The following is a 22,067-nucleotide window of genomic DNA, read 5'->3' on the forward strand; positions in this document are numbered from 1 at the left end:
CATTTTTTAGTCCCATTTTAAATGCAACTTTGTTACTTTGAGATTACCTGCCAATTATATCACCAACATTCTAGCTCTCACCTAGGTTTCTTTATTTGTTCCATTTGGTAACCTTTGGGGTCCTTTTGCTACAATCAAACCTTCATTATTTTTTGTGATACAACCCACGCCTGAGACACCTAGATTTCCTCACGCTATTCCATCAAAATTGATCTTCATCCAACCTTTCTCCAGTTTTTGTTGGGATCCAAGAACACTGAGACGGGGGGGGGGGGGGGTGTGGGCGGGTGAATTAGTGTTCTGCTGGTATGAACAATTTTTATCCTTTTATACCATACACATATAATCCGGTAAACAAATAAACATATAATAAGAAGCGAATAAACCATCCACATAAATGAACACCATAACACACAAAATTTATACGTGGAAAACCTCAAAGAGGAAAAACTACGGTGGAATTTGTGACCCACAATATCAGTTCACTGGCCATATGAAAAGATATTACATATAATAGGGGCCTACACATGCAGGAAGGCACACAGCCTAGAGCATACTGCTCATCACTGAAGAGCCTCATTGACTACAAGTTTTTTACTAAAGTAAATTACTAAAAATGAACTCAAGAATGCATCTGCTATGCCAAATAGAGTTCCAGTTCTGTCTCAGCTCTGTACCAGTTCATAAACCTTGAACAACTACCGGTATCTCTTCTCCTCCAAGAATAATTTCCAAGCTATCTACAAATCATTGCAGGATATAACATTCACATACAAAATGATCTTTATACATATATTTTGCATTATACAGTTCTGCTATATTTTCCTATATTCACACACTTCTTATATCTCTCAAAATAACCTAGCAGACTGACCTATATACCTATTACAAATAATATGCCTTATGTCAAATTACAATACATTTACAAAAGATATTCAATCTCGACCTTGACAATAATTACAAAATGATTTATTAAGTAAATCCTCCTTGATGTCGACTTCCAATGAAGTATTGATGTCGTTGTCGGTGTAGCCCTGAATGCTCCAAAGCTAGTATCTATCGGTATATGCCTCCTAGTGCCGATATATGACTTCATCTGATCTTGTTGCCATCATTGACAACAAAATGAATCCAATGAGTGTCAATTTCCAACAATCTCCCCCTTTGGCATTGATGGCAACACTCATGTGAAAAATGGATTCCCTGTCGGTATGCTCCTCCTGAGCAATACATTCCATCTAATAACCTGATATCCTTCCCATGTGTTTTTATCTAGTATTCTCTGATATTTTTCACATATATTCATACTCCCCCTTTGACATTAATGCCAAATACCGGTGGAAGAATTGAAAGAATTCCATAACAAAAGAATAAATGAATATTGTTAGTTTCACTAGAGTTTAATCATCTTCAAGATTTCTGGGTATGCCTTTTACAATAACTTAAGATATGTATCCCAGTTGGTTCTGAAAGTATTTGAAATGGATGCTAGTCCACTTAGTAATTTGGCATGTGTTTCCTTCTCTTGGACATCTGCCAGTGTAGGTTTAGCTATCATATCCATGCACTCTCTCTTATGAACACCCAATGAATCTAATCTAGGACTTATCAGTCCTCTTAGACTTCTTGCTCTTTGCATGATTTTATTTCTCTCCTTCTCAAAATAAAAAATTTGGTTCTCTAAGGATAAAATTTGTCCATCAACAGATGTGGTCAGTGCAGTCAATCCATCAAAAGAGTTAGCAATTTTAGCTATCTTATCATATAACTCCTTTAATTTGCTATCTACATTAGCCATAAGAATTTCTATGTTACAACACACTCTATAGATATTTGTACATTTTTTTAAGCAAACCTCAATAGAAATAAGTTTGTCCTCAATTTTCTTCTTCTCTATTTCTATAAATTGATCAAAAGCTAATCTTTTAGCTGCTGTGAATTTATCCAAAGCCTATCGGTCTGCAATCTGCCTCAGAGATTGAAAATTGCTAGAGATATGCTTTGTTAGAGTCTTGAGCTTGCCGGAAGGGCTTGCTCCATCTTCAATATGATAGTCGGGTATTAATTTGTGCAACACTGTGACCGATTGATCAATTATTCCTTTATTTGTAGTACCTTCCTTCAGTAATTTCTGAGTAGCCATCATCATCAATTCAGTTGGACTCAACTCAGAGATTGATTTCTTCTCAACCTGAGAAGTGTCAATTGCCAATACCTTTTCCAGGGAATTAGTTTTACATGCTGGTATGGACTCAGTAGCTTTTACCTTGTCCATATCAACCTCTTTTGCACCGGTGGCTTCACCACTTGGTACAGTGTCAGTACTACTAGTGGTGTATTATCCATAGTATTTATAGTTTCCTATACATTTCCTTGCTAAAAAATTCTATGTCGGTAAAGACTGTACACTCTCCTTAACTGTTGGTTGTGTCTAAGTATCTATAGTTACTGTCAGTTGTGTCAAAATTGGAGTTGAACTGCCCAAATAACTTTCCCTTTTGATTTGTGAGGAATGGTGGAAGATGTTGCCCTTGCAAATTCTTCTTGAGATGTGAGAAAGTTCGGGTTTTTCTAAAAGAATTTGGTCCAACCCTTACTAGTCTCATTTATCACCTCATTCACTCTCCCCATCATAAGGCTTATCTGCCGAGGTTTACTATTAAAAAATATCCTATTTGCAGTATCTATGCATCTTTTCATTTCTTAATTATTTACAACACCACATAATTCCAAAAGTGCTACTTCCTTGATCTCCCTATCTCTCTTGACAACATCAAGTCTTCTAGCCTCAAGTTTATTATACAAGGATAAAGGTATCTCCTTCAAAATTTCAACTAAGGCTTTCTTATAAATGTCTATATAGAACAAAATAGCCTCTTCTAATTCATTTTTGCTCATTCTCTTCTAAATCTTCATAATAATTTGATACATTTTTCAATATTCCATCTTTTTTAATTTCATCAATAAGCTCAGCACAGGTCATTGTGGTCTTACCATTTTCAGTAACATCACCCTTCTTCTTTTTGCTTGTGGTTGCCGGTGTGACTAGTTTCCTCTTTTGCATAGGCTTCCTTGCCAGTGGTGGAGGTGTAGTAGGCTTAGTTTCCTTTCTAACAAGTCTCCTCCTAGGCTCTGCCTTCTTCTACTCTACCGATGGTTTTACCACATTCTTCCTTTTTACCCTTCTGAAAGCCAGAGGTTCATCATCCTCAGAATCAAAATCAGAAGTGATAGGGGAAATGTGAACTTGTGGCTTCTTCACTTCTGCATTACCAACCTCTGTTGGTTTAGCTGCCTATTTGGATCCTAAACCCAGTTGAGTATCTATCTTATAAATTACATCTTGTACATATGCCGACAACTTTTCTATTTTCTTCTCTCTTCTCTTCCTGTAAAAACTGGTTTTCACTTCAAGAGCCTTCTCTCCTGCTGTACCAAAATGCTCTGTCTTATCATCTAATGGGGCATCTAACAACATTTTTGCATAGAACTCAAAAATGCTATCATCCACCTCATATCCAAGTTCAGTAATCTAGATTTTCCTAGGTTCAACTGCCTCCATAAGAGTTTCATCAATTTTTACCATGAAACAAATATCAGCGGAATACTTCTCCACAATGGTCTTTGATATTCTCTCCCTCCGCCTCATGTTTTCTTGGAATGTCTCAAAATACCCCCAAATTTTCTCATCTATGCTGGTACCAAGAGCGGTGATTGCTTCCTTGATTTGCATACCTACCGGTATGTCATAAGTCCAATGCTTCTTCCCTAGATTGGGTAGCTCATTCAGGAAGTAAAGCATTAAATAAACAATCAAATTTCCATATCTAAAAGTGCCTTTCTTGATTCCTTTGATCTTACCAAGGTTCAACATCAATTCACTCCTCATCTATTCACATAAATCATACTTCACATTGTTCCTTCGCATCTGATATGCAACATGAATGCATGAACTAGCAACAAAATTCAATCGGTTGAATTGAGTTACCTTGTAACCTATTATCATGCTTGCAAACTTTACATCAGTGTCAGTGATTGTGCTGATCCTCATTGATCTGCTATTAGACGTTGCACCAGTGAATTTCTCAACCTCTGTGTTGGAAATTTTCTTTCCTGGTTCTTGTTCGACTTTGGGTAAGCTGGTGACTGCTTGAATAACCTCCTTCATGATCATGTAAGGCCTATCTAGCCAAATAATTTTTTTATAAACCCTGCTCAGAACATATCTGATAACCTCATCTTTGAATTTTGGTATGTATAGAATACTGGTTAACCCTAGATCCTCAATAGTTTTGTATTCCGGTTTGATTGTTCTAGAGTCTCCTAGTATCACAGATTGATACATGCTTTTGATGTCCTTTGTGCCCAAATCCTCTAGGGTGTAGTGAATGTATGTCCTCACATCTTCTACATACATTACACCATCAGGGACCCTAGAAAATGCTCCCACAGAGTCTTCCTTTTTAGTGATTTCCGGAACCTCCTTAAATACTGGCCTTAACCTATCCTTGACTTTGACAATGGTGGGATTCATAATGAATGTAGGAGCTGAAGATCCAAATGTCATTTTGAAAATACCTGAAAGTGAATGCCGATGGAAGATCGAGTGCTTCAGATAACTGCTTGAAATCCTTTCACAATGCTTTTGCTCACCCTTAACTCCCATTTTCTTTGCTATAAATGCTTGAATGCTCAGTGAGTGAAAATGATTTCACTTACCCCCTTTTATCAGCGAATAAAACCCTAATCTTTTTCTGTAATAAATGCTTTGCCAACAACCCTATGGATGCCGGTTTCACAGTCATGTGTCGGGTGAACCTTCATCGATGATAAACACAATTCTCTAGATCTCCTTAGATCTCTTTTGGGGTAATATGAAAAATTTAGCAATGACTTTTCCAACCCCTAAGGCTTATGCCTCAGTTACTGGTGGAATTTCCTGCCAGTGGAGGAATACCCTGTTCTACCATTGGAGTTACCGGTGTAGATCCATCTCCACTTGGTTCTTCAGATTTTCTAACCCATCTCTTGGTGTGATATTTTTGTCTTTAATCTACCTTCTACTTGCCTTTCTCATTATCTTTATCATTATTAACCGGTTGAGTCTTGCTTCTGCAATACTTAGCAATATAACCTATTTTGTTGCATGCATAACATGTAACATTGTTCTTCTGAATTGCTTTGACATATCGGGTATCATTTCTTGACCTACAATGATTAGCAAAATGTCCAAACTTTCCACATGCATGACATTTAACATTCATTCTACAATGATCTATGATCATATTTCTTGCAATTTGTGCATTGACCAGGAACAAAATTGTAGTTTTGATTTGGCTTATTTCTACATTGTTTAGCCATATGCCCAAATTTATTGCAAACAAAACATCTACCATTAAATTTATAAGCATTAGATTGCCTTACCAGTTTCCTCTGTTATGATGAGTTATGCATACCAGTTGTCTAATCTTCATTTGTAGTACTAGAGCTTTCACCTTGTACAAATCCAAGTCCTCTGGAACTATCAATCCGTCTTTGTCTTTTCAATAAGTCATCCAACTATGCAACACTGATCCTAAACTTTTCTTTATACTCACTTGTAGTAGTCAGATAATATCTCAGAGTAGTTATTTGTCTTTCAAGTTCTTGTTCATTGATCCAGGAGTATGCCAAATCAGTTCTCAACAAATTATTCTCATGAGTCAATCTGCCACATTCATCAAATTTGTTCTTGAGAGATATGACAAGATTATCTTCCTTCTTCTTTCTATCCTCAATATCTTTTGATAACCTCATAGTCAGATCTTGCATTTCATTCTTCATGAGCATGTTTGCTTGACTTAGTTTCTGACATTGTTCCTTAAGAGCATTCTTCTCCTCATCATCCGGTTTTTGCAAAAGTTTTTTTCTCTTGGCTTGAGCAGATGATAACCTTTCTTGTAGGATAAGAATGAATTCATTTGCAGAATTCAATTCTTCATTCTTTTAGCATCATAATCCTCAAGAGCCATCTCAATTTGCTTCTCCGTAGCCATGTTCAAAGATTCTAGTTTCAAGATCTTCCTCAAGCTGTTAAACTTCTTCCAAGCTACCAAGCTCTGATACCAATTGTTGGGATCCAAGAACACTAAGAGGGGGGGGGGGGGGTGAATCAATGTTCTGTCCGTATGAACAATTTTAATCCTTTTATACAATAAACATATAAGTCGGTAAACAAATAACCATATAACAAGAAGCAAATAAACCATCCACATAAATGAACACCATAGCACACAAAATTTATATGTGGAAAACCTCAAAGAGTAAAAACCACGGTGGGATTTATGACGCACAATATCAGTTCACTGGCCATATGAAAAGATATTACATATAATAGGGGCCTGCACATGTAGGAAGGCACACTGCCTAGAGCATACTGCTCATCACTAAAGAGCCTCACTGACTACAAGCTTTCTGTTAAAGTAAATTATTGAAAAATGAACTCGAATGTATCTGCTATGCCAAATAGAGTTATGGTTTTGTCTCAACTCTGTACCGGTTCATAAACCTTGAACTACTACCGGTATCTCTTCTCCTCCAAGAATGCTTTCCAAGCTATCTACAGATCATTGCAGGATATAACATTCACATACAAAATGATCTTTATACATATATTTCATATTATATAGTTCTTCTATATTTTCTTATATCCACACACTTCATATATCTCTCAAAATAACCTAGCAGACTGACCTATATACCTATTACAAACAATATGCCTTATGTCGGCTTACAATACATTTACAAAAGATATTCAATGTCAGCCTTGAAAATAATTACAAAATGATTTATTAAGTAAATCCTCCTTGATGTCGCCTTCCAATGAAGTATTGATGTTGGTGCCGGTGCCAGTGTCGGCGTAGCCCTGAATGCTCCAAAGCTGGTATTTGCCAGTATATGCCTCCTAGTGCCGGTATATGACTTCATCTGATCTTGTTGCCATCAATGACAACAAAATGAATCCAATGAGTGTCAATTGCCAACAATTTTTCCCACCAACACATGATCCCTGCCATAGGCGTAGGATTTACCCTACCAAGCCCATTAACAGGCCAAAATTTGAGGAGAGGTCACTACAATTGGAGGATCTTGTCTGCCATATTAAAATGATATTTATGAAAGTTATGATTCACTGTGGACACAGTCACTACCTCTAAAATGGCTCGTTCAATTTTATCCCAAATTCTTTCCTCTGTTTCCTCCTTATTTTGGAAGATCCACCTATTCCTCTCCTACCACAATTCCCAAATAATAATCGAGGGTGCCATTGTCCAGATAATGGAATAAACCAACTTCTTTGTTTCCACATACGAACTATGAAAAAGTTCAAATAAACTTACACGAAGTGGCATGGACCAGTTCAATTTTCGTTTAAGTAAATTTCAACATCATTGTGCAAAATCACAATTTAAAAGCAAATGATTTAGTTGTTCACTTTCAAATTTGCAAAAGATGCATCGGAAAAGGGCCATTTAAACCCAAATTTCTCAATCCATCCCTCAGGAGAATGCACCCTTTCAGTGCCAACCATGCAAACACACTTGCCTTGGGCAAGCAAAGAATATTCCAACATGGTCTATATAGCCAATCTTTGTCTACACTCTCCTCCTCAAGCAACTTATACCCAATTTTAACTGAATAACTTCCAAATTTTGAACCATGCCATTTTAGCTCATCAACATCATCAGTCAATAGTGGATTTCATCCCTACAAATTATTGTCAAAAATATCCCTTTGATGTTGATTAATTGAAATCCCCTAGGTGTCTTTCCACCTCCAAACATCCATCCCATTCACTCTTTGTTTCTCTATATAATCTTGAACTTTTTGGCCCCAACATCTCTCTACAATTTTTTGATCTCTACCACTCCTTCCCTGTCTTTTAAAACCAACCAACCTTCCCAAGAATCATTTCAAAATCCGCCTTCTCTCCATTCCCTAACTACCAGGTGATATGATCTATAATAACTTTCTTAGCCTTGACCCATTTTTGGCCTGGGTGTGTATACATTTTCCAAATCAATTGGTCCCATCACCTCATTAAGAAGCGTCCAATTTCTCAGCCCTCCACTACCAGCATGTTTGGGCTTACAAATTTTGTCGCATGCTACAAGTGGGATTTTGTCATGCTCATTCTTCCCATTCCAATTTTTTTTTCTCATACGCTGGTTAATAACTTGCACCACTTTCTTAGGAATTTTTAGACACAACATTGAATAAATAGGTATGATGAGATCACAATTTTGAGCATGAGTAACCTACCTGTGGATGTAAGCCACTTGCTCTTCCATCCTTCTAATTTGTTCACACAACTATCCACCAACCTATGCTATAAATTAATTCTACTTGCACCACCAAAAAGAGAAGTGCCAAGGAACCTACCAAACAAAAATCTAGCTTTGACCTCTAGAATTCTCACAATCTCTCTTTGCTTATCTAGAGGTGTGTTAAAACAAAAAAAAATGATTTCAACCAATTTATTTGCTAACTTGAGGCCTCACAAAAATAGTTTAAAGTATTTTTGATAGTCTGAGCCTCTCTTGCCATGGTTTCCCCAAACAAGATAGTATCAACGACAAATTGTTGATGAGTAGAACTGGAACAATGCCTGCTATAATATTCACCCCTTTCCACTTACCATCCACTCACAATTTCTGAATGAGTCTACCCAAAGATTTATCAAGAATAATAAAAAGAAAAGGGGACAAGGGATCCCCATGTCTTAGCCCTCTTGAGGATTTAAAGAATCCTTGTAGAGTATCATTCACCAAGACTAAAAACCATGGTCCATTTATACAAGCTTTTACCTACTTAAACCACTGCTCTCCAAACCTAAAGCATTTGATTACTTGAGATAAAAAAGATCTATCTGCCATGTCATACACCTTCCTGATGTCCAATTTTATCAACATCTGATCTACTTTTGATTTCCTGATCATATGAATGGCTTCATGAGAAATTATAATTCTTTCTACAATTGATCTTCCAGAGACAAAGTCACTTTGCTCATCAGAGATAATATGCTTTAATATTTTCTTCATTTTGTACATCATCACTTTAGCAATCACTTTATAGATAGTATTACACAAAAAATTGGATGGAATTCACTAAAAGACTCCACCCTTTCCACCTTCAGAGTAAGAGCAATCAACGTGCAATTTAGTTCCTTTGCCACATAGGCATCTACTCTGGCTTCCTCCACTACCTTCCAAACTTCAAACCCCACCAAATCCCAAAAAAATAATAAAAAAAGGTCAAAAAGCCATTTGGCCCCAAATCTTTATCTCCTTCCATTGAGAAAACCGCTTTCTTTAATTCCTCCAAATTTATGGGTTTGCACAAATCCTTATTTTGTTGACTCGAGATTAATTTTGGTATGTTTGCAAGCAAAACATTTCTTCGTTGTACATTGATAATGCCATCATCAAAAAGTGAATTGTAAAAGTAATCAACTGCTTATTTGTTAATGGATTCCATTGAGTTAAGCTTGTTGTTGAGGGTGTATTTAATCTCTATATTTTTGTTCCATGATCTTGTCACCTTAACTGAATTGTGGAAATAATTTCTATTTTGATCTCCCGCTTTGAGCCAGCACTCCCTTGACTTTTACCTCCAATAAGCCTCTTCTTGGGCCAAATCTCATTGTATTTAGCTTTTAGTTCTTTCTCCTTCCAATAAATATCTTTTGTGATCCCAATGCCCATTATACTCACCTGAATATTACTCAGTTCTTCTTCTAAAATCATTTTCCCTACAAAAATGTCACCAAATTTTGTCATGTTCCACTCCTTCAACTTTTCTTTGATGAATTGCAGTTTCTTAAAAATACTAAAAGCATGTTTACCATCCACCTTTGGAGCATTTTTCCACCATTTATTGATGAAATCATGGATGTGATTGTCTCTCGGCAACATTTTTTCATATTTAGAAGGACAACACAAAGGAGCACTATCCAACTAAATTATCATTTCAACTAGGAAATGATTCGATGCAACCAAAGGCTTGATTGAAGTTTAAAAAATTAGGGGTTCTTAAACCCACTTCCCCCCCAAGAAAAATATGTCAAGTTTCTAAGAGATATGCCTTGACCCCCATCTTCTATTGGTCTTGATAGGACCTAAAATTATGTCTTGCAAAATTTTGGTCATTCTAGTTTTATTATGCCCTCTGTCAAGTTTTCAGGGTTTAGGGTTTTAGGGGTTGTGACTTTCTTGATTAAGTCTTGTTATAAAGGTAAAATTTTGGGACTTCTTATATTTTATCATTACCTTTTTCTCACTTAAGATTGAGGGTTCCATTTCATTGGCATAGCCATTTTGTTCCCTAAGCATTAAGTCGCGTTAGACCGGCCTATGAAATGAATTTCCTAAATTGCATAAAAATTTCCTATAGTCAGTCTCCTTTTAAATATTTGTGCCCATGCATATATTTTCCTAAGTCTGAAATTCCTAAGTATTTTGGCAGATTGTTAAAGATAGGATAGATCTAACGGTCCGTGCTTCCCCATGGTCAAAAGTGCAAGGATGATAAAGACCATGGCATCACGAGATGATGCCACATATGTCTAGCAGAAAACGCTGAGCCGACAGTTTGAATTTTCAAAATGCTTGATATTATTGGTTCCCAACAATTAAAACCCGAGTAACTAAAAATGAATAAATCTGCACATGCTTATATCAAGCGGTAATATTTTAATTGCGTTTTGAGAAGTGATCGGGAGTTAGCGGCCTTTGTCAAGTAATCGGTTCAGTTAAGAGGTAAACAAAAAATAGATCCAACAGTTTCTGTGGTCCCGCGATCGAAAGATGCAAGGAAATTAACAAGGGTAGAGATTTGTGAGTGGAAAAACCCTAGGGGAAGGGTTAACTGATAAAGCATTCTACTTGGCGAATGCTAATATACTGATGACTGGGCTAGAAATGTTCAAACTATGGTATGGACAAAGGAATTTGCATTCCCCATTATCCAGTCCCTGGCAGTATGATTTGGGTAAGTTGGTAGTGCTGGGTATTTTCATGGATGTTGACCTACTCAAAGCTGATGCAAATAGATATGACCCTGTTTCAAGGGTTATCAGGGGAAATGAAGGAGAAATTATATTGACCATCAGAAGAGAAGAGTTCCAAGAGATTTTTGATCTGTATGAACCATCTCTGAACCTGGTGCAGATAGATTTGAATGAGAAAAAGGCAGAGTATTACAAGATGAGGGAATTCATTAAAAATAATTTCCTTCCAATGCATTTGGCCAGAGCAGGGAATACAACATACCATATCTAGCTTAGAGGAGCCATTTCCAATTGGCACTTTTGCTTCCTATTTTTAGGCTACTTTCTTCTCTTTGTGTCAGATATTGGGTTTTAATCCAATTACAGTGATGTTGCCTGATTTTATGTACATGGCTATGCAAATACAACATCCAGATTATACAGTGGTCTTCAACTTTGCCCCTTACCCTGAAGAAAAAATTCATGAGGGGTTACTGGATATTAAGAATGAAGTAGCCGGTGCTAAATTCTCTTGGTTTTCCTTACTCACGTATATGTTCCTTTTTAGGAATGCAGATTACTTTGAGGGTACCATGAGCCTCAAAAGGACAATTGATAACCAGGAGATTCCAGTACAACTCTGGAGCACATATATGTCTTGGGATAGATAGGAGGTCAGTTTTCTAAGATTTGATAATAGTTTTGCTTCTAGGTTAAGGCAAAAGTTGAAAGTAAATCTGCCAAAGATTCCCAAGGAATTACATGATTTTGTAAGACCCAAAGAGAGGTTACCTTTTGCCAGGATTGAAAATAATTGGGGAGATTTTATCCCTTACTCTGTAAGTACTGTTATCAAAATCTACGGTTTCTCTGGACAACCACATGTACTTCCCTTCAACGTTCCTTTGAGAATGGGTTTTGTTGAGGTGATGTGGCAAATAGGATGCATTCAAGATAAGGATTTAAAAGGAAAGGGAAAAGGAACAATTTTCCCAGATTACACTATCATCCCTTATTTTGTAATTCTCAAAGGAGGATATGAGAATTTTAATAAATTATTTGCTCCATATCATTTGGGGGTGAGTATAGCTAGACACAGTGATCCTGAGGGGTTCTTCAATACTTTTAAAACAAGAATAAAAGGAAGTCTATTGCCCCATGAGCATAACTTTCCTAAGAACTTAATCAAGAATGAATTTGATTCCATGACTCAGGAATGGAGAAAAGAGAAGTGGATAATCTTTAGAAACTTATGGGTTGCTATCTAAAAGATGGATGCAAAATATGACCCATTGAAGGATTTTTCCCCATTCTGTGCCAAGGTCGATTTTGTTATGAACAATTTCAATGAGTTAAAGATTATTTTAAAGGAGAAAATAGCCAAACTTGAAGAAGTTCATGGCCGACAACAATCAAGCTCACAACCTCCTTTTTCTCAGAGAGCAGGTGGCATGGTAGGAAGGAGGCCTATTTAGGAATCTTCTCACAAAAGAGCAAGAGAAGAAATGAGTGATGAAGAGGATAGTAGAAATGACAGTGGAAGGTTAATAAGGAGAAAGGGTAAGAAGATGATGAGTGCAGAGCCTTACCCTAAAATACAAACTAAGCCTCTTCAAGGAATCAGGATCATTGATCTTGAGGATTCAGACAAAAGTCCTTCGCCATCAACTGTATCTTTTTCACTTGTAAGCGAGGATGAAGAACAAATGGAGGAAGATATGTTCATTGTAACAAGTGCAGAAATGCAGTTCGGTGTTCCTGATCTGCCTCCTAATTTGGAGTTGGATCTCACTCCTTTGGATATCCAGGGTAAAGCTTTTAAAGATGCAAGAAATGAGGCATGTGATAAGTTCCTTGAAGATGATGCTTTTGTGAGGAGCCCATCCTTTCTGCAGCTAGTATGGAAGATGAAGGTTGAGGAGTACAAAAGAAGAATTACTGAGAAGAAGGCCCAAAGGCTAGACAGATTGGATCAAGAGAACCAAGAATAAGTAGAGAATGAGATGAGGGAAGAATTTAAGGAAATCGCTGCTGATGAAGGTAGGAAGATTATAAGTCAGGCCAGAGTCTTGATCTTGCCAGAATGGGACATAGAAGATGCAGTGGCATTTGATACAATTAGTAAGTCAAAGGGTCAGCCTTTCAATTAAGAAGAATAAGCAAGGTTAGCATTAAAAGGATCAGATTTTGTGCATGATTATGCAACCTTGGCAATATGGGCACTAGAGGAAGGACCTAGGAAGCCTAACATTAGTGATTTAAACCCCAATTTGAGGGGAAGCTTAATTATAAAAAGAGTATCTGACACATCAAGTGTAGACGATACAAAGTTAAATGTTGATGTTGCTAAACTGGCACATGAGAGTGCAAAAAGAGAATCTTTAGAGAAGGCAGAGTTGATAAGAAAGTTTGACAAGATTTTCAATGATTACAATGCATCTCAAAAAATGTGTGTGGATTTGCAAACAAGAGTGCAACTCCTTGAGCATGGACAAATAAAGGTTTCCTATCTTGCATTTACAAGGCCATCTGAGCTATCAACATCTAGGTGCAAGCGGTTCAACTTGATACAAGTGCTACTATCCCTGGTATGTCATTAGTCCCCTATGATGATGATGATGATGATGATGAGCCTGAAGCTACAAGATCAACTGAAACAAACCAGTCTCAGCTTTTAGAAAAGATTGTTGAATTAGAAAATAGGCTGAAAGAATCAAAAGATCAAATCAGCCGGGCAACAAAAGGATATAGTTAGCTCAGTGCTAACTCATTTGAATGAGAAAGTTGATAGCAGGTTAAATAGTGTCCATGGCTTATATTCTTTGCTTTTCAATTCTATTCAAAAATTTAATGATGATAAAGAAGTGGCAATTCCTTTGTTTACAAAATGGTTGCAAAGAGGAAATGGGCTCACAATGATGTCCACGACCTCTAAATTTCATGCCGAGAGACCACATGCACTCCAACCAACATATTTATTGGTAAAATCAATGTAGGAAGCCCAAATTTTGCCAAAGAATATAGAGAGAAAGATAAGGGAATTGATGAAGAGTTTCAGTGAATTGGAATAAACTCTTTTGCCAAATATTGAAGATAAAGAAGGGGCAGTCAAGCCTTTACAATTTTGGAAGGAAGAGGCAGAAAGAGTCATCAGTACCTAGGTAGAAATGATATGTGAAGGGATAAATATGGATATGGTGGAGGATAGCATGGATAAAATAATTGCCACATGATTATTTTTTGAAACTTTTGAAAGAGAGGCAAACCAAGTAGCCGTTAAATATATTCCATACAGAGAAAAAGCTGATGAAGTCATGAGTTTTAATTGGCCATCTGATGAAGACTATAGTGCGTGGAGTAGCATGTATCTGAATGATGAATAATGGTTATAAACAGTTTGCATAACTGTTTTTGTCTTCTAGTGGTAGATATTTTTGCACCTGTATAACAAAAATGATGATAATTTTCATCACAAGTTTTAAAGAAGGTGGCCACATACTTTGATCTGGCATAAGCGAGTTTGAGGATGAATGTTTGTATAATAGAATGCAGTTGTGTGTAATCATTCTGAGATGACAGGTGTCTCCTCTAGCCTGAAGCTTGTTTGCTCCCTTGTTTTTTATTAAAGGGAATTTAGGGCTATGAGACGAGGTTCAGATTTTTGGTCTCTAGAGTGTTCCGAATTTCTGTTTCCAAATAGCAAATTTTAAGTGAAACAAAAGGTTGTAAAAGGTTATTTTATAGAGCAAAAATAGAAAGAGTCTCGTGTTTGTAATCTTGCAGGTTCTTGAAGGAGTTATGTATAAATTGTATTCTTACAGAGATAGGCAAATTATTCAATAGATATATAGTTCAAACCCATTTCTCTCTAGTGTATTGTTCTATCATGTTTTGAATGCATATTATCAAGGATTTTATCATTCATTGCACTGTTATGGTGTATGCATCTTTTGTTCATGCTTTGATCTAAGGGGATAACTAAATGCTTGAATAAAATTGCAGAGTGATAGGGATATTTACAAGGATTTTGATAAGTAGTTATGGGTTGGGATTGCAAATATGATGTATTGCAAGGCAATATTATCTTAGGTTATATGCTGTTAGATAAATTCTATCGGAAATGCTGTTTAATGCAATATTAATTCATGTAACCAATGGAATAAGGCATTTCTTATAGCTAAGTGAATGTCTTGGTATTGATTTTCTATTCAGAATCACCAATGGTTTTCTATAACTTGTTGAATATCAGAATATTTTTATTTTACATGTATTTTGTCATGTGTTTTAATCATCTCATACTCCAAATTGGTTGAGGATCACTGAGGAATTTACCAAATTCTGAGCATTCTCCCTTTCTGTTGAGTCTTTATATGCGATTATTTACTTTGTTTCATGTGTAATTTGTGAGTGTTGTGTAGAAATCACAAATTGGCATGGGGATCACCCTCCCTGGTTTTGCAGAGCCTAAAGTGCAGAAGGATATCATATCCTTGTTATTGTTGGTCCAAGTCTAAAGAATATTAACAATTGGAAGTGGCTTTCCATAGATATTTTAGAAGAAAACAACTTGGTCTCTGCCTTATGTCAGTGTAAACCCGTTTATTCTGGGAACCAATAGGTCCAAGTAAAGGCACCACTATTATTTTTATTTCCAAAAGACCATTGATAGTAACAAAATTCTAAAAATCAATTTGTGAACCCTTAAATCCCATCCTTTCACCTTTTTCATCTGCCATCTCTAAGGTGGAATTAAAATATCCTCCTAGAATCACCATTTCATTCACAAAACCATTCAAACTATAAATATTTGCTGCCAAACTTCAAACTCTTGTCTCACCCGAGAGGGGCCATAAATGTTCATAACATAGAAATCACTATTTAGCTTGAAAGAGTGGACTTTACTCAACTGCGACAAATCAGATTTTAAAACATCCTCCACTAGCACTGTAACTAAATTCCAAAGAAGGCCAAGATCACTAGTAGCACCATTAGCCTCCACAAAAATACCTGAGCACGTTCTCCAACTTCTCATTAGAGCATCAAATTACTCTTTCCCAAGCTTTGTTTCTTGTAAGAATACCAAATCTAGTTTCATTTGATCAAGACCCCACTTGATCAAACGTTTCTTGTTAGGGGCGTTATAGCCCCTGAAATTCCAGCTTAGTAGTTTCATTATCCTTCAGGAAGGGACACGCCCTTCCCTACTACCAGTTTGCTCTGCCCTTTTGCACTATCTGCCATCTCCAATTTGAATTTATTTGATTTTCTCCCTTTGGACCTTTTTTCTCTTAATATGAAAATTTTCAACTTTGACTTAGATTGTTTGGTTGTCCTTACTTCCAAGATAGCCTCTTCATCCATCAAACCCCATTCTTCATGTTCCTCTACTGAGGAGCATCTCGCCATATCTTTGTCTGAAACATTGTCCTCATCTAATACCTTGCACAAATCTCCCACAACGTGCTCTGCATTAGAATGCACAATATTCTTGCTTGCCACACCATTATATTCTAGAAGCCCTACCCCCATTGCTTCCATAACTTTTTTCACCTTCACTATAGCTTCCCCTACCAAAGAAACCACATCATCCTTGCCATTGTAGTTTGGCTTAATTGAGGATATGATTGTCACATTTACCCTTCCAGACTTTTGGGTCAACATCTGTCCAACATTTTCATGAGTATAAGTACTCATTGCCTGATCTTGACACAAAGTCTGCTCATACTACCTCGTTTCCTTAGTAAGTGGATCAACCCTATAAGAGTTGGAAGGATCCTTAATCCCAGGCTCTGGTAAACCCAAAACATGTCAATCCACATTACCCAACTTTGGCACTTCCTTACCCGAGCCTCTCTCAGCCAAAAAAGCCTCACCTTCCAACTACTTATCCTTCATCTTTTGCATCTACATCAGAAGATCAATCATGCTATCTATATCCAAAGATTCACCTTTAGCCCCAACTAGGCACATATCCTTTGAGTGGTCATCCCTTTTACACTTTTTGCAACATTCTACATTCTCTTCTACTTTAATATATTGGCACCAACAACCTCCATTTGTATTAATTTCTAACATTTTTGGGAGGGGAAAGTGTGGCTTTCACCCAATACAAATGCAGGCATACATACCAGAATATTTCTCCTCTATAGCTTCATTAGATTTAATGTAAAATCCTAGCCTATTCCCAATGGTCATTAGGGTTTCTTCTTTCCAACATTCTCATGGCACATTATACAATCTCAACCAAATGGACACTTCTTCTAGTTTTGCATTCAATAGGTTGAAATTTGGTTCCCAATCTTTCAAGAACAATCCTTTCCCCCCCATAAAAGGGTCCATTTTTAAAAACCCAATTTTAGTCCCCCGATTTGTTCATTATAACTAGAAAGAAACCATTTGGCATTGTTTTAATTTCATGTTTAAACACCCAGTTTTCTTCACACCACTTTTTAACTCTACCAAAAGTAGGGTAATCACCTACCCATTTAATAAATAAATCCCTCTCCCTCAAACTCGACACAAAATCATTCCAATCAATTGATACTCAAGGTCAAAGGAGATACTTAAGGATTAGGAGAAAATAAAATTGATGGGAGAGAATTTAGTGGAATCAGGGTTGGTGAAGGCCATCGACTCTCACTTTTCTAACTTATAGAAATGATAGTTCTCTCATGGAATGCAAGGGGGTTGAAAAATGTTCCCAAAAAAAAAGGTTGTTTAGGATTTGAATGATTAGCTTGCTCATTCTCCTGATGTGATATTTATTTAGGAATGAAAGTTATCTATTGAAGGTATGGCTAGTATTGCTTCTAAGCTTTGGTGGAGGGGATATTGGTAGTGTATTGGCACCCAAGGAAATATTGGAGTGATTGTTTTCTTATGTAATTTGCATAAGCTCATCCCTTGTTCATGGATATCTAACATGTACTCTCTTTCAATGATAGCTACTAGCTTTGATTTTGGAGAAATACTTGCGCTAAAAAATGTGCATGCTCTAACAGACTATGTTGGAAAGCTTAGTTTGTGGAGTCACATTAGATATGTGATATTTCTATCCCCCTTTACCCTTGGATTTTGGTTAGGGATTTTAATGCCATCACTAGTTTGGAGGAGAAAAGGGGAGGAATTGGAAGAATTGGTTCAACATTAGAAATATTTGAGGAGAATATTCTCTTTATGCATTTTATTGACATTAAGGTAGGTAATGGTCAATTCACTTGGAACAATAGGATGTGTGGCACTGCTAGTTCTATCTCTACGAGATTGGACAAATTTCTAGTCTCAAGTTTCTGGGTTGGTAATAGGAGAAGTGTTAGCTCTAATATTTTGGATTGGAGAGGCTTTGATCTTTGGCCCTTTAAAATTTCAGTGGTCGATACTAGTATGACCAAAAATATTTCCTTTAAATTCTAACTTATGTGGCTGTGTGATTTGTCATTGCAGGACTTGATGGCAAATTTGTGGTTTGGGGGTAGACCAAGGTATGGTACAACTATGCTCATTTTTATCAAAAAACTTCAATATGTTGAGTTTTAGCTCAAGAAATAGAATAGACAGAGTTTTGGGAATATTTTCAAGGCTAAGGAAGGGGCTCAGATTTGATTAGATTAAATTACCAAGAAAATCAAGGAAGGTGGAATTACTATGGATCTCCCTAAGGCAAAAACAAAATCTATGAAGGAGGTTGCAGAATGGGAACTTCAAGAAGAAATTTGTTGGAGACATAAGTCTAGAATTGATTGGCTACAAGAGGGAGATAGAAATACTTCTTTCTTTTTCAACTCAATCAAAGCTAAGAAGCATTGGAATCCAATCTCTACAATTATGTCATCTCACGAAGTGTAGTTATCTTCTTCACAAGATATTGCAAAGGAGGTTTTTTAGTGTTTTTCCTCCTTATTTATAGAGGTCTCTCACCTAGATATTGAGGAAGAAAACCTGATTTTAGAATACATTCCCTCTTTAGCCACCAGGGAGATAAATGAGAAGCTTAATAGCCCAATTACTATGGAGGAACTTGAGGGGGTAATTTTTCAGACAAAGAAAAGCAAAGCTCTTGGGCTTGATGGATTTTTGATTGAATTTTTTCAAGAATTTGGGAGATTGTCAGTGAGGATTTACTTGCTCTAGTTCGAGAATCGCTCTTCGTAATGTTGTGTATATGAATATTGTTGGCAATTGACACTCATCCGGTAAGGGCTAATGGCATTTTGGGTTGTCATTGATGGAAACTCATCTCCAGGTGTAGATATTTTCTATCAAGATTCATTGATTTATCATTTTTCTTTAATTGGGTCAATTGGTATTCACTACGCTCAACTGGTATTCACTTTGCTTCACAACCGGCTAAGTCATAATCCTAATAACATGTATTTGGAACCCAGTTAAGGATAGGACCCAATTAAGTGATCTTGTGGCCCAGATAATTTCTTTCAAGGAATTTTTGGTAACGTGTGAAGGACGACATGGTCATCGTTATTATGTATGAAGTACCTTGTGATCTGACAGCCGACAGGATTATATTCTTCATTGAAGCCGACATGGTGGAAAGTTAGAAGGGTATTTAAGGAGATCCATTCAACGATGGATCAAACAAGATATACGATGCAATTTTGGTTGCAAATCTTTCAAAAATCGATGGTATGCTTTTTGGTCAGCCAAAGGAAGCTTGTGTGTGCATTTTCACATGCATAGTGTAAATCGGTAGTAGAAAAGGGTAGAATAGAGCATCAACAAACTGATACACATTGAGGGTTAATAGAGCTCAGACCGAAACTTATCCTGCATGGTCAGATGTAATTTATAAATTTATATTTGTTTGTAATCACTTTGTAATATTGTGTAAGTCAGTGAGACTTCTATTTGAGCAGTGAGCTCTAGGTTGTTGGCCTGATTGCATGTGCAATCCCCTTAATGAAATATTTGTATACTTTGATCAAGTATATGGATATTGTGGGTATCAACCCACTCTAGTTTTTACCTTCGCAAGGTTTTCCACATATAAATATTGGTGTTATGGTGTTGCTTCTTTATGTGTTATTTGGTTTATGCACTTTAACTTTATTTACTGTTAACCAGTTCAAAAGCAATAAGTTCAAAATTAATATTACTAGTAGAACACTGATTCACTCCCCCATCTTAGTGTTCTTGGATTCCAACAATTGGTATCAAAGCTAGTTCCTCGGAATAAGTTTAACACTTGAGGAAGATCTAGAATTTGGAATCAATGGAAACCGGTCTACAACAACAACTTCAACTTGCTCTTGAGGATCTTGATAATGAGCAGATGGAAAATAATAAACTGAATAAATGAAACAGAAGAGGACTGAAGAGAGGGAAGACAAGAAGGAAACTGAGGCCACTCCCAATGTGGTCCCGGTATCTACTGAGTCTTCCAAGCAACCAGAAGCATCATCCGCTGAGCTTGTCAATCCTAAGGTAACTGAACAAGTAAAGGGAAAACAAAAGGCAGCCCCACATTATATGATGGTTTCTTAGGAGGAGACCGAGTCAGATGAAGAAATCAAGGTTACTCCAAAGAAGAAAGGCATTTTTGCAAGGGTAGTATGAGAGAAGAAGGAAGAACAGAAGGAAGAGCTAGCTAAGGAGCCTCCCTGGAAACCTAAAATTACCATTGTACATAAATGCAAGCTAAAGTCTAATGAGCAGTCTAATGTGAAAGCCAAAAGAAGAACTGGTAAGAAGAAGTTATATGCTCAAGACATTATTGATCGGATAATTAATGATGGTAATTTGGACAATATTTCTACATTCTTTGATGACTTTGATGAGAAGGATAAAAAGCAGATTAAGGAAGCTATTATTTTATAACTTGATTCTTTCAGTAGAGCATTAATTGAGCTAGAGAAAATTTTACCTAAGGGATTGTATGATAATCTAGAAGTCAGAAAATTACATGCACAAAATCTAGATTGGCAGATGAAAGAAATTGAATTAGTTAATCTTTTCCCATCAATAACTCCGACAGAGGTTACTTATTTGATCAACAAAACCAGCTCATCTGAATTCAATCCAAATCACAAAATAAATAATTTAATGTTAGAAAGATTTAAAGAAATCAGGAAGGAGACCATAAACATTTGGGTCAAAATTCTTTTGAATTTAGGTTATGAGTTGAGCCCCAGTTTTGTTCAATCACAAAATATACAATTACCAGGGTACAAGAAACCGATAGAATCAGAGGAACAAAATGTAAATACAGATCAACTGACTATCACTCCACCAACTACTACTATACTGACTAGTGAGTTAAATTTGTAGCAAAGGATAACCCGACAACTAATGTACATGATACATAGGTTAATATTGAGAAGGAAAAGGATACATAGGTAGATATAGATAAGGGTACGAACAAAAAAATTGCTGAGGATGTATAGGATCAGGATACAGACAAAGGGAAGGAAACTGTGACAAATCTTTCTACCGGCATGGCAATTGACACTGCATCCATACCAAAAGAAATTTGTCATAATTTTCTATTAGTTTTGGCAAAAATTACCACAAGATGTCTCTGACAAAGAAAATTTTGGTGGCTACAACACTCCAAGCTCAAGCAACTCAAGAGTTGGCCCAAGAGGAATCAAAAGAAAAAGAGTTGTTTAATCACAGTTTTGAAGTTTTGAACCAGTCGGTACCTGAATTCTAGGCATAGGAGAGTGCAAGCTCATCCAGTAAACTACATGAGTTAATTGATTTCATTCCTAAACATTATGATTCTTTGCTCAAAATTTCAATAACTAAGGCTAAGGACAAATTTGTTGAAGCTCGGAAACAAACATTCTTACAGATGATTACATTTGAAAAGGGTAAAATCCAAATTTGCTTGCAATCCATTAATACAAGATTGGAGGAAGGAGGTAAAGTTTATAAGACTTGTTTAGATTTTTCCAGGCTCACAGATTTCATAGACAAGCAACTTTTAGATTGCAGGAATAATTTGATTCAGATTCCTAACTCTTATAACCCGACAACTAACCTTACAAGTTCTTTGGATGCTCCAATTTTGGTAATCATGGATCAA

The sequence above is a fragment of the Cryptomeria japonica genome, chromosome 3 (assembly GCF_030272615.1).
Source record: "Cryptomeria japonica chromosome 3, Sugi_1.0, whole genome shotgun sequence".
Classification (NCBI taxonomy): domain Eukaryota; kingdom Viridiplantae; phylum Streptophyta; class Pinopsida; order Cupressales; family Cupressaceae; genus Cryptomeria; species Cryptomeria japonica.